This window comes from Trichoplusia ni, chromosome 10, assembly GCF_003590095.1.
Source record: "Trichoplusia ni isolate ovarian cell line Hi5 chromosome 10, tn1, whole genome shotgun sequence".
Taxonomy (NCBI): Eukaryota; Metazoa; Arthropoda; class Insecta; order Lepidoptera; family Noctuidae; genus Trichoplusia; species Trichoplusia ni.
In genome coordinates this window covers 7,722,515-7,735,784 of record NC_039487.1, presented here as the reverse complement: position 1 = coordinate 7,735,784, position 13,270 = coordinate 7,722,515, and the positions used below count along the sequence as shown (strand labels likewise).

Genomic DNA, 13,270 nt, shown 5'->3' with positions numbered 1-13,270 from the left:
GCATTAATGATGATCGCGAGAAAAGCATTGTCACATGGTTAAATGTATAATAGATACTAGCCGTTGTCCGAAACTAAAAACGACATTAACATTTGAATTTTGCAGATTCATTAGGTAGAACTAACTTTGCTTCTTCGTAAGTCCTGAACCGTAACTTTTTAACATCGAATCACACGTGACGAGCTACAGGAAATGTTAATATACACATTCCAACATATTTTGGGTCAACGACATTATTCCTGTCTAAATATAAGCCATAACTACGTGCATTTATCATTTTATATCTTTCCTTAATATATTCTTGACATACGAGTGCGTCATTCCATGATTAAATATATACAATTCTTTAAAAGTTTTCTAAAGTGTCAAGATTTGCAAGTAATTTATAGTTATGACGTCATGATCCCTGAAAGTGCTAAAATCGAGGTTATTTACGGGAATCTCTGTAAGCTCTTAAAGTAGATAATTAATTCACGCAAAAGAGCATTTAATTATTATCTTATGTAAGCACCAAAATATTTCAGCGGTTGTAAGCCGCACTTCAGAATTGATGACAGCGTTTGTTATGTTAACACATTCACAAAATACACGTTTAGTGGGATACAAAAATATCCTGAGACGCAGCTGAAAGGGCAATAAATGTCAAATTTTTACTGGCAATGTCGTCCGTCACAGATTAAATGAGAATAATCCGTATTATATTAACTATAGCTATTCTATTCGCGGATCAAGAATGGCTGGTTGCTGTACATTTGTCTATGGGCACTGGGTGTAAAATATTCGCATTATTCAAAATTTTATGGGATAGCTATTTTCTGAGGAAACTTGATGAAAAGTTTTCTGGACTGGAATTTGTCATTCATGGTATTATAATAGGTATCTATTTGTTTGTTTTGATGTTTTTTTTGTGATAAAAATGACATCTATTTTATAAATGGCTATGACTTTGTGATTTAAGAACGAGATGATTCGTTTCGTTAGTATAAAATTATAAACTGCCTAAATAGGTACTGCAAACCATCGATTTAACGCCGTCTAGGAACAATGTTTTTTTCTTCGTGTTTTTAGGTTGCATGCTCGATGTGTGGCACGTTCGATTCCCGCATAGACCAAAAATTGTTATGACCAGGAAATGCTTGTTCTTAGTCTAGGTGTCTCGTGCATGTGACTTGAATGTTTGTGCACCCCTCCGACACAAGGATTAAATCCTTAGTGAGGGAGGCGTCATTAAAAAAAACACTCATTGAATTTTAATTTAAGAACTTAAAAGAAGTAATCCTAAATTCGTTTGCATGTAATATTAAAAAAAAATTGTTTCACGTCATTATGCGTTTTTATGTTGCAGGCATAACTATTTCTGAAATATTAGCGACATTCAGAAGCATGTTAGCTAAATAGCAACACGCCTCCAATTAAATTCAATTTATAACGACTTCTTAAAAAGTGCGATGATGTGCATCTGATTTAATATATATTTCTTATGATGTCATCTGAAGTTTATTCATGAATATTATAAAACTGTCGAGATGACACAATTCCGCGAATAACTCAAGAATTATTTTGTGTTTAGATGTTTGAGATTGAAGAATAGTATGTTAAAAAATCTATTTTGAATAAATACGGTCAAGTGCGAGTTGGTCTCGTGACGTTGAGGTTTTCATGCAAGTAGGCTAAAGAAAAAAGTAATTCCAAGCAAACAGTTGGTACGGCCATACACCTGAAGGGTGATCCTTCAGATGTATGGCCGTAGCAGCTATTGCTTAACCTCAATTTTCTTTTTCTTTATATCTATCACAGACATACGTCATCTGTGAAATTTCAACTAGTAACTACAGTTAAATTACGGTTCATGAGATATAGCGTGTGGAAGGCGAACGGACAGGCAACGGAGCCTTAGCAACAGTGTTCTGTTTTTATTCTATGACTGTAGAATGAGTTTGGTTTTTTTTCATATAAATTATGTACCTTAGCAAATTTTTACATTTACATAAGATGGAACAGCATGCATCACACAGCATATAGAGTCTCATAAACATTTGAAACGATAAATGAGCTTTATATGCTTAACCTATTAGTTGCCTACCTGAGCCTAAAAAGTGTACAATGCTGAGTATTAAAATCTCAGCGTCATGGTCAAACAGAATAGAAAAAAAAACCGTTTATGAATTTATCAGCTTAGACCGTTCGAAATTAAAATGTCAAATGTCATAATTATTTGCAGCTACATTTCACGTTGAATATTTATCATACACCTAGGCTTATATCTTAATTAACTGAACGTATAGCCATAGTTTAAAAATCATATGATTTTTAATACTGTGGTAACCCTGAGTTGGTTAGATTCTATCCACGAATGCTTGAAAAACCCCTGCGATACAAGGATTTTAGTAGTTTAGTTTAGTACCTAGTAGTAGAAAAAAGATAAGAAAAAGAGCAACTGTAATTTTATTACAGGTTATAAATTATCACCCGTGTTTTGCAAACTATTAACAAACCATGAAATAGGTGGAAAATGTTTAAAAATGTTATTAAAAACCTAGTTGTAATGGCTGACTTTTTATTTATTTCTTCTTCTGAAATCTAAATCATTGTGTTTAGAGGTTATGTTTTAGCTTTAGGCAACATGCACGTAATGCGACAATATTGTCAAGCCAAGTTAAAATTGTTATTTCGGAAAATATCCTCTCAGCAGAAACGGTAGGTATGCACAAGAAACTATATTGTGTTTCTTTTTTTGATGAAAAATTTCGAAAGCTTTTTTTTTCTCTTCCACAAAGGTTCTTAAAATTAAGTTCACATCATTTTTTCAGTAGTTTTTAACCCCAAACCTAAAAAGGTTATAATCATAGCTACCGAAAGCTTTGAATGTGCGGGTGTTCCAGAGAAGTTTGATAAAAATCGTTTGACCCATTTAAAAGTGGGGACTCAATTAAATTGCATAAGATATGTCGCGCGATCGCAAATGTAGTCACAGCCTTAGATATAATAATGTTGTTCGGATTCGTCGTAAAATATTGTTGCAGCATTTTGTTTTATAGAATTATGTCTTGCATTTGTTTAAGTACCGAGCGTCTACTTTTAGCTATGTGTAACATTTAAATACGTTAAAGATATTGTACAACCCTTTAAAACTTTGACTATGCCTTCCTGATATGAAGGAACTATTTTACTGATCATTAAATGTACTTATAGTATTGTTCTCAAATCGATACTTTTTCTTAATTCAGTTGGTGTTTGCCATGACATAGCTCGAGTGTCCTCTAGTCATTATCTCATGCAGCCGCGCCACATGACTTTATGACGTTATCCAAAATACATCGTTACCCGCCCAGCTTTTCACCCGTGCCACCTAAATTTTATATTAAAAGCACGTGAAACACTCTTAGTCACGGATCTCCGCTGGTCGAGCGCAGACTACGCGATAAAAATTCCAACACCCGAGACTCATAAACTCGATAATAATATAATTATATAACGAGCTATCGCGATTGTGATATCCTCGTCTTCAATAAACTTGACGGCCGCTTCGGTTTTCGCGCGCTATCGCCGCCATCTTGCGCGCTTTCGAGTTTTCCGCCCCGGAAGTAAGTGCCATGGAATTTGTTTAAACAGCCTATATTTTTGTGCTTTACAACTTTTTTCGGAGTGTTCTGTGAGTGTTTTTTTTTATCTAAATTATATAAACATTTATAAGGTAAGGTAGATATTTAAGTTTGGAATAGGAAATCGTTTTTGAAAGTTTACAGGACTTGCTAAATCGATGTTTTCCTTTGCCAAATCGTTCAAGTGCGTTCAGCAGACTAATTACTACGCAGAAAGACATTAAATTGGGCTTGGCATAAATGCTGGATTTCGCACAAATTACGAGTAATATTAAACTGGTGGAATCGAGAATGTCACGACATGATGTAATCGGCTAGCTAAACCTTCTATTTTAGGATTTGCTTGTAAACCGTTATTTTGATTTCCCTCGTGATTTTTTTCGTGTAGGACGTCTTCTATTAATATTTTGATGTTGCTGCTGGTTGCAACTGTATGACTATACAAGAAAACGGTGTTAAGTTTCGTTTTGTTTTTTAAACCAAATAACTAAACTAATTTTTGTTCGGCCACATCAGCTGAAAAGGCATGAGGTGCCCAACGCATCGTATTAAAGTGGTGCATGTCAACTAGCTCCCAATGACTCTCTGTTATTTGTAAAGATTCCAAGTGTCTCTAATTAGTGTACCTACACTTTAAGTGCAGCTTCTATTCCTATATACCTACTCATGTCTTTTATACAATATTCCTATATACTACACTTATCATATAGTTATAACATCATTATCATTAAAGCCTGGTGGCAGATAGAGGGACAGATAACAGTGCCTCAATTATAGGAATTTTATAGGACAACTCTTTGGGTATCGAATCTTTAAAAGTGTATCAATAACGTCACGTTTTTTATCCACGATGGACAAAAAACGCGTCATGCCTTTTAACATAGTATAATTTTGTTAGTATCATCTTGCTGCCCGACTGCGATTGAATTATTGTATGCCTAAATGGGAAGATAGTAGTACTGTATTATTATTATTTAACACCTGTAACCTACTCAATCAACACAATAAAGATACTTTTGAATTTGACTCCTAAAGTGCTTGCCCGAATTCAATCAAACTAGCACACCGTGTGCAGTTTGATCCAACTTGAAAGATAGGATAGCTGAACGAAGTTTGTATGAATGGATGTTTGTTCTGTTCCTCTTTCACGTTTAGACAAAACTTCACACAGATAGTTCAGAACCATAGATTACGATAGATTCACCTCAATTTTATGTTCGAGTGAGATCGTTTTCGATTTAAAGCGGGCGGGTTTGCAGGCGACAGCTAGTATCTCATATTATGCGTACATAAAATAGGTATGTACCTACCATGTCGCTTTGTGAAAACTCTAACTGTAGTTAATATTTATGTACGCCAGTCATTTGCGTTTTAACTGTCTGGTTCCTTAATTAATTAGCAGTTGAATATAGGACAAGGATGAGTTTTAGTGACCATTCCAATGTTAGAACACAGGTTGTAAGAAATAACAAGAATTATAATTAATAGTTAAAGGTTAGACTGTTTTCTGTCTGTACGTTGGTATGCGGATTTGTTTATTTATGGTTTTGTTGTGATAGTTTATTGTTTTAATATTATATGATGTAGGTGTGGTTTATGTTGTATTTATCTATTGAAAATTTATTCCGTATCGATTTTGCCCGATTTCGTATATAGTTATACTTACTAGCTTTTCGCCCGTTGCTTCACCCGCGTCGGGGTCGGTTATATCGCGTTTCCAAGTGAACTCTTCAAAAGCCCGGGATAAAAACTATGTTCTTTCTCAAGGTCATCTCTGTACCAAATTTCATTAAAATTAGTTCAGTGATTTAGACGTGAAAGCGTAACAGACAGACAGACAGAGTTACTTTCGCATTTATGATATTAGTAGGGATTCTACAAAGCCTTTGTCTTTTGGTAACATAATGATGATGCCCACATTTTATATCACCTAGATATAACACCGTTTGATTCCAATTCTTTTTTTCTGAAGCCTTTCCTTATTTATCAAGCTAAGGAAGCCTTTCTCTAAGTTTTTTATATAAGTTTATATGACACCAGTGTGTAACGTAGTAATTAACTACGACTGCTAAAATCTTACTGAGAACAAAACATAAAGCATTCAAGTCGAGTAATGATATTTACATTATTTACTATATTTCCCGGCGAACTAAGTGCCGCCTAACAGTCGAAAATGAGAATTCTAGACTAAAATAAGCATTTTGATGACCTCCGTGGTCGAGTGGCGTGAGCACTGGTTTCAAGGTGTCGCTAGCTCTGAGGTCCCGGGTTCGATCTCCGGACGCGCGGGTCAATGTAAAACTCACAAATTTACATTGTCTCGGGTCTGGGTGTTTGTGGTACCTTCGTTGTATCTGAATTCCATAACACAAGTGCTTTAGCAACTTACTTTGGGTTCAGAACAATGTATGTGATGTTGTCCGCATATTATATTATATTATAATTTTAGAAGACTTATTAATTGATATCAGCATCGTTTGAAAATGTCATTTTTTATGTTGAAATGACATCGATATGAGATGAAAGGCTCTCAACGAACTAATTAATTACTTGCTTTATATTTGTATCGTTAATACATCAAAACTGTTTGAGTTAGTAGTGTTGAAAGACCCGAAGATATTTGACGTAACAAGAATTAAAGATTCATCACAAATAAAAAAAATATTTCTTATTTTCTTTTAGCCAGCAACTATGGTAACTCAGTAACAAAACCTGAAATACGTTAGTAAACCAGATTCCAAACTGCGTTTAAAACAACATTTAGGCCTCATAAAACAAACAATAATAATTCAAATCGGGCCCAACTTAATTCGTTGGCAGAATGGATCTGTCTCACGCACATTTAACCTGCCAACAATTAAAAGTACAATAAATGTCAGCGAGATGCGCTTGCGCATTAACCGATGTCGCATAAAGTAATTAGTATCAATCACTTCAGCAAATATAAACATTGTTTGAAATTAATTTATATATAAAAACGAATATAAAAAATAATATAATTAAAAACGTCTCCCGCACTACTACCAACAACCCCGCGGCACAAGAATTAATTTCATTCATTTTTGTGTCACGGGGTTTCACAAACATTCAAGTCACAAAGGCTTGTCTTACGCGGGGGTCAAACCCGCTACACGTCGCATATTGGACTTCAACCACTCGGCTATGGGTGCAAACTGTCTGTTCAAGTCACATGCAAACCTTTTATATTTTTGGTAAGGCGAGGGAATGCACATGTCAACGTGTCTCTCGGGGGAGGGAATGGGTAGAAAAAGAATATAAAAATACTCTATTCTTGGACTACATGGCAGTACATGTATAGATACATTAAAGATCTGTACGTCTCTCTGATATAAATATCACTTTCATTAAACAATTTGTCATCGCGTATGTTGAAGTCTGAGTACGATGTCCTGTATGTATCACTGAAATATTCGCCACAAATAATAGACCTGCTTGTACTATTTGACAAGTTGACTTTTACTAATAGAGCTTTTGCTAATACAATACAAGAAGAATGGAATTACTTTTTAGTAGTACTTTGGGAATATTGTGTTTTTATGTCGTAGCTGTAAGCTGTGTATTCTCAAAAGAACACATATTTTCTCTATGTTAATACAGTATTTCTTCTTTCACATTTTTTTTAATGTTTTTATTTTTTGAGCCCAGTTTAATAAACATTAGCGCTGTCAATAGCTGTTATCGAGCCAATACTTCAACTTGAACGATTTCCAAATTCTGTCTTTTTCCCATTTATCTTTGGCGACGCAATCTATCTTTGAATCTCATTTATTTAGTCAGTCCATTACTATTTGTTCCGTTAGTTGTAACAAGCCTATAATTCTTTCAAATTTTCTTTCGAATCAACAATTTCCTTAGCTTGAATTAGTGTTTTAGTGAATTTGAATAAGAATTATTGAATCAACATTATTGAGTATTCCATTATAAATGAATTTATAATTTTTATTAGTGTAATTAGCTGAAAACACGGTTGAGTCAAACATGTTTATTGCGACTGATTTTGGACGCAACCGAAATCTTTAATCATAAGCTGAAGCGATGGGATCACCAGTAAGGAACCGAGAAGTAAGGTACCATCTTGAAGGAGAAAATTACGAAGGTAGAAAATAATTATTTAATAAAATTGGCTCTACCGATAAAAAGAGGAACACGCAATTCACGTTTAATACAAAACAAACTTAATTAAATTCACTCAAACCTTTCGTTAGCTATGATGCTACATTCAGACAGACACATCAAACTTCCAGTCACCCTTCTTTTTGTGTAGGGGCTTAAAAATAAGTTCAATTTATGACTCGTTTAACCTGAATGCATCAGGCACTGCGCCACTCTCATAAGCAACAGCAGAACTGTTGCTAAGGGTCACTGCTGAGGCGACAATCCCTCTTAAACATTACTCCACATAGTAAGCTAAAACGATGCATTCAAACGATTAAAGGAAGCATGACCGAAGTCTAGGGCTCAGTAACCACTTAAACATAATCCCAAACGATTAGACCGCAGTAAGTAAAACGGTCGAGTTCAAAGATATCACCGCTGTACTATCACAGCTGGCAACACGCCCGGCGCCACAACCCACCACTTTTAATTACCTACAAATGTCTCGCAAAAACAGATCGCTTCTTTTGTTTTTTTTTTTCTGACGGCTATAATGAACGCTGGTATTAGTTTCCCGATAAATATGTCAATACAATGATACTTGGGCGGGTGTTTTGACTAGAATCTGTCGGGTAAGCGCGGTGTCTGTCTGATTCCTAATTAAAATTGATAGCGTAATATGTTGTGTAATCTTGTCGTGCTTTGCGGCTTTTGATGGGTCGGTAGAGGTTTCTTAACTGTACAATAATAAAACAACTACGACCACTTACGCTGTCTAATTGACGTTTCAAGATACGGAAATATTGAGTAGGTGCTAGCGTGGGTAATAACACTGAATCTCGTGCTTAAAAACCTTAATATACATATATGGTGTGCAAAAGATTCTAAGAGGCGAAGTAATGAGCATTGATCAGTGCGCTTGTTCATGTGCACATTGTCTTCATCCATATCGAAAAAAGTAGTTTCCTCATGTTGTCTTAGGCCTATGTCCACCGCTGGACATAGGCTTCCCCAATTGCACGCCTTCGAGATCTATCTTTGGCTGCTCGCATCCTACCCGCCATCTTGTGTTCCCTTGTCTTAAAATAATAAAGACTGCCCATGTTAAAACTGTGTTCTGCCATAAATAATTATGTTTACTAAATATTTATATCAGGATGTCCCTTTATTTATAGTTTCTGAGTGAACATAATTTTGGTCGATCCATCACGGGACAAATATGTTGGTATGCACACAGGTTGCCAACCTCTGGAATTTATTTACCCTACATTGTATTTTGACACTTGCACAAAAATAATATTGAATCTACATTGTAAACAACGTGTGTCGGAAACGGTCAATCTTAAAATACCTGCCCTTACCCTTAATCGCCATATTTTAAATATCCCCGACTATTATAAAATCACTCACGATCTTGATATAGCAAGACCAATTTTGGCAGAGTATATCTAAAAATCACCGATAGATAACCTTCTTTGAAATTAAAAAACCGCATCGAAATTAGTCTGGCCGTTAAAGTGCTACGGAGTCACAGACACACAAACGCTAACTACGTGGTTTGATTCCATGTAGCCCTTTGTAGGGCATTGTGGATTTTGTTGAGACTTCTGCCATAGCCCGCTAGTAGGACACAATCGGCTAGGAAAACGTTAAAAAAATCTTTCGAGAGGATAATTTCATACGTAAATACAGCAAAGGTCGAGAGTCCATAATAGCTTAACCAAACCAAGAACTCTTTCGACTCAATCTCTGTAACCAACAAGTTTAACCATCACTGAGTTTCATGAAAGTGATCTTATTACCCACATTCTAAAATTATCTCCGGAATATCAAGTAGTCCCGGAGTAATAGCAGTCGTCTGGCGAGAGCCCAGGTCTGCGACAAACGATATTAGCCTAATGACTATTATATTGCAGTAATATTAATTAGACTTGTCCAATACAGTATTAGTCGACAACTTATCAGTGTTGTAGTTTAACATTAGTTATATACCACATCTTTTACACAACGCCATCTAGTGTCAAATTAAGTGGAACTTGAATTAATAATACTAGGTTGATGCAAAATATAGCTAAATTACACCCAGAGACTATAAAAATTATCGTGATCATCACAGAAACATTTGTCTTGAGTGGAAATCGAACTCATGACCTCCTTTATAGCAGTCAGGGCCACTTACCCCTAAACCACTTATCTTTGAGAAAGTTTTTTACTTGTTCTATTCCTTTAGTCTATTATTCCCATCATTAAAGCAAATTACAACTTCACAAGCACCTTCAGTATTTTTGACTCCTGTTTCCATGCTTGTTTATCCAACATTCGCAAACGTCAGGTATCAATCATGTGTTACATACAGACAGACAGTTAAAATGACGCGTGCTGACTTCCTCATGAAGATATAGCGGTCCATGTGCTGTAAACTAACTCACCTTAGGCACGGGTCGGTGCTCAAAGTTTATACATCAATAAATTTGATTTAAGAGTTAGAATGATGATAAATCTAATTTAATGTTATATTTTCCTCTATAGAGAGTCTGGGTAATCTTAATCCCACCAAAAACATTAAATGTAAAAAAATGCCAAGTCTCTCGATGCAGTCTTTCCATCGTAAAAAGTTTTGAGATCTCATAGAAGCCAAGTCCTATTCAAAATATTTTGTAGTTATAAATCAACATTTAGTTATTGTATCAATAGTTTTCTTTATATTATAATTATAGTGACTTGGCAATGAGCACAAGAAGAAACAAATAAAACGGCATATTTGTAGGAGTTGAAAGTTACACACACCGCATGCGTAAACATTAATATCACAAAATTAATTTTCTTTTGGTTTATCCGTGTCGTCCCAACCGAATTTCGGCAACGGCAGTCAGTCTTAGTGTACTCTCGATTCATTTACTTTCATAAAGCGATGGCCCGTAAGGTATTCTTTATTATTGTATTGGAGCATGTAGTCGGTAGTGACCATCATGATTCACACATAACAAATAATCTGATCACTGGTCTCGTCAGTAACATTTGCATATAATTCCAGGCATCAAGCAGCTTTTAATTTGTGCTCATTGCCAAGTCACTATAATTATAATATAAAGAAAACTATTGATACAATAACTAAATGTTGATTTATAACTACAAAATATTTTGAATAGGACTTGGCTTCTATGAGATCTCAAAACTTTTTACGATGGAAAGACTGCATCGAGAGACTTGGCATTTTTTTACATTTAATGTTTTTGGTGGGATCTCATTTATTTTTTGTAAGTGTATTTCTTTCTTTTTTTTTAGGTGTCATAATTTCTAGGACTTCAGCTACTGCTTTGCTTAGAACCCATTCTCTATCTCTATCTCTTTTGTTTCTTCTCTGAGACTTCGTTACTTCTAATGTAAACAAGCTTAAACTTATATATATATGCATATATATATCTACTAACTTACAAACTATAGCTAAACTAAACTAAATAACACGTAAAGTTCTCCGAATATCAATTATCACTACAATATTTTTTAGTTTCGAAATGGTTTTTCATAGACAGGTGGCGCTATCAAATGAAAATTATCGAATTATTCTGAAGTACTACTTAGACTGCGCTTTGTAACGAAACCATAGCGCGATTCAGACACGTACAACGCCATCTATCGAGCGCGCATACAATATTTATCGCAATACAATGGAGTTTTAGCTTTATTAATTTAATGAATTATGAATTTTATGTATTAATTTGTATTAATGATAGTCTGTGTATTACATTTATATTATTCTTTTCTATTCTATGTATGTATTCATCCAATTGAATAGGTACTTAAACAACGAACAAAGTTAACAATGCAGTCAAAATCCATACATAATGTTCTTGCCAAACCGCAAATATAAAATTGTTTTCTATGGCATATTATTTTTTAATGTTTTTATAATTTTTCCTTTATATGTGGCTAAGGACCTATCTTGGTGCAAAATTTGAAGTTTCTAAGTCTGCTAGAAGTACCTTAGATTTTTGATGATCTGTCAGTGAGTCAGTGAGTCAGTGAGTGACAAAATGGTGTAACTTTGATCGACCGTAACTCCTAAACCATTAATTCAATTGGCATGTAATTTCGAACTTAAGCTTGTTCTAATGCCTACTATTATTCCCCGAAAAGCTAAACTCCTAGCTTTGTCCACGTCGAAGATACAGGGGGGGCGAAACAGCCGCGAATCGCTTCGAGAAAAGATGGTACGGCCGTGCCCGTTTTGCTCGAGACTTGGCAGGGGCACTGCCGTGCCCTCAGATTTATTTTTAAATTAACTCAGTCAATCGCGTTCCACTGCTAGGCTACCCAAAATTCTCCGAACAATATCTATTGAATCACATTGACATAATAAATAGTGACTAGTAGTAAATAAATTAAAGTCTATCGACAAATTTTAATTTTGTTACAGAATCGGACAACATCAAATTTGTATCCCTCTAAATGTTAAGAAAAAAGGCTAAGTTAGGTCTAAGGGCGACCCCAGCCCTAATTTTTTTGATCCTATGTAATGTGTTTCCTTCACTAGATATTCCCTAAAATTAATCTATCAGTCAAAACAGCGTAAACTGGGTCAGCTAGTAGATCTATATTTATGAGAAGACAAAACAAGTCTTTGATAACACCATTACTAAAAAGCAGCAGAACTAACTTTAGAAGAATCTTATTTAATATTAGGAGAATAAGAGTTTGTTCAAAAACACCTAGCACCACAATGAAAAACATGACAAGTTCTTGAAATTTCACCAGTCCAGGCACGTTCTAGTATTTGCGTCAACGACCTTCCTTGTCCTAACAAACTGTGTCTAGAAAATAGACTACGGTGACAGCATCACATGACTGGTGGTGGGCAGACTACCGAGTGATCCCGCTATAAAACATATTATAAATAACTTGGAACATTAATTAACGCAACGCGAGATTTTAAACCGATCGAAATAGACTGTTTTATTAAAAAGTATGTATATTTTTCATTCATGTTTTTTTTAAGAGACAGTAATGATACAAAAAAACTAACTAACCCTCAATTTTTTTTGTCAAGAATTTGTGATATATTCACGAGATTACTTGTTGTTGCTAAGGAGGAATGTATGTATAGTTGAAAGTCACAAGTAATTGCGATTTTAAATCTTATTGCCTGGGAATAAAGCCGTGGTTATAATCCGATTGTTGCTAAAAGACAAAATGAGCGGAATACTGTACAGAACAGATGTAGGAAATGATATCAAACATCTGTTTATGACGTGTGATTTAAAATTAATTGTTATTACTTGTACGAAAGAAATCGGATTTCGTAACAAAAAGAAACAAAAATATCAGATTCGTAAATGTTTTTTAATTGTACTATGGACCCTGGTGGACACCATACGTTTCATAAACATGTTAGTATAAAATTAATATGAATGCTATTCACTCAAACATTAAAAAACAAAAGGTTTTATTTTCAAATTAGTCTACAAAGTAGCGTTTTTTGAGCGACAAAGCTTCATATTATACACCGTGATTTTTTTGTCGTCTCACAAAAGCAGCCCAGTTCATGTATCCAA

The 13,270-nt window shown here is 34.8% G+C and overlaps 1 protein-coding gene across 1 annotated transcript in view; it reads left to right on the top strand.

Moving 5' to 3' along the window:
• The first annotated feature begins 3,468 nt into the window (after window positions 1–3,468).
• Window positions 3,469–13,270, top strand: part of LOC113497913 (filamin-A) — an 82,912-nt gene continuing 73,110 nt past the window's right edge. The window contains exon 1 of the mRNA XM_026877720.1: window positions 3,469–3,584. The gene's annotated coding sequence lies outside the window, so the exon portion shown is untranslated. The remainder of the gene's footprint in view (window positions 3,585–13,270) is intronic.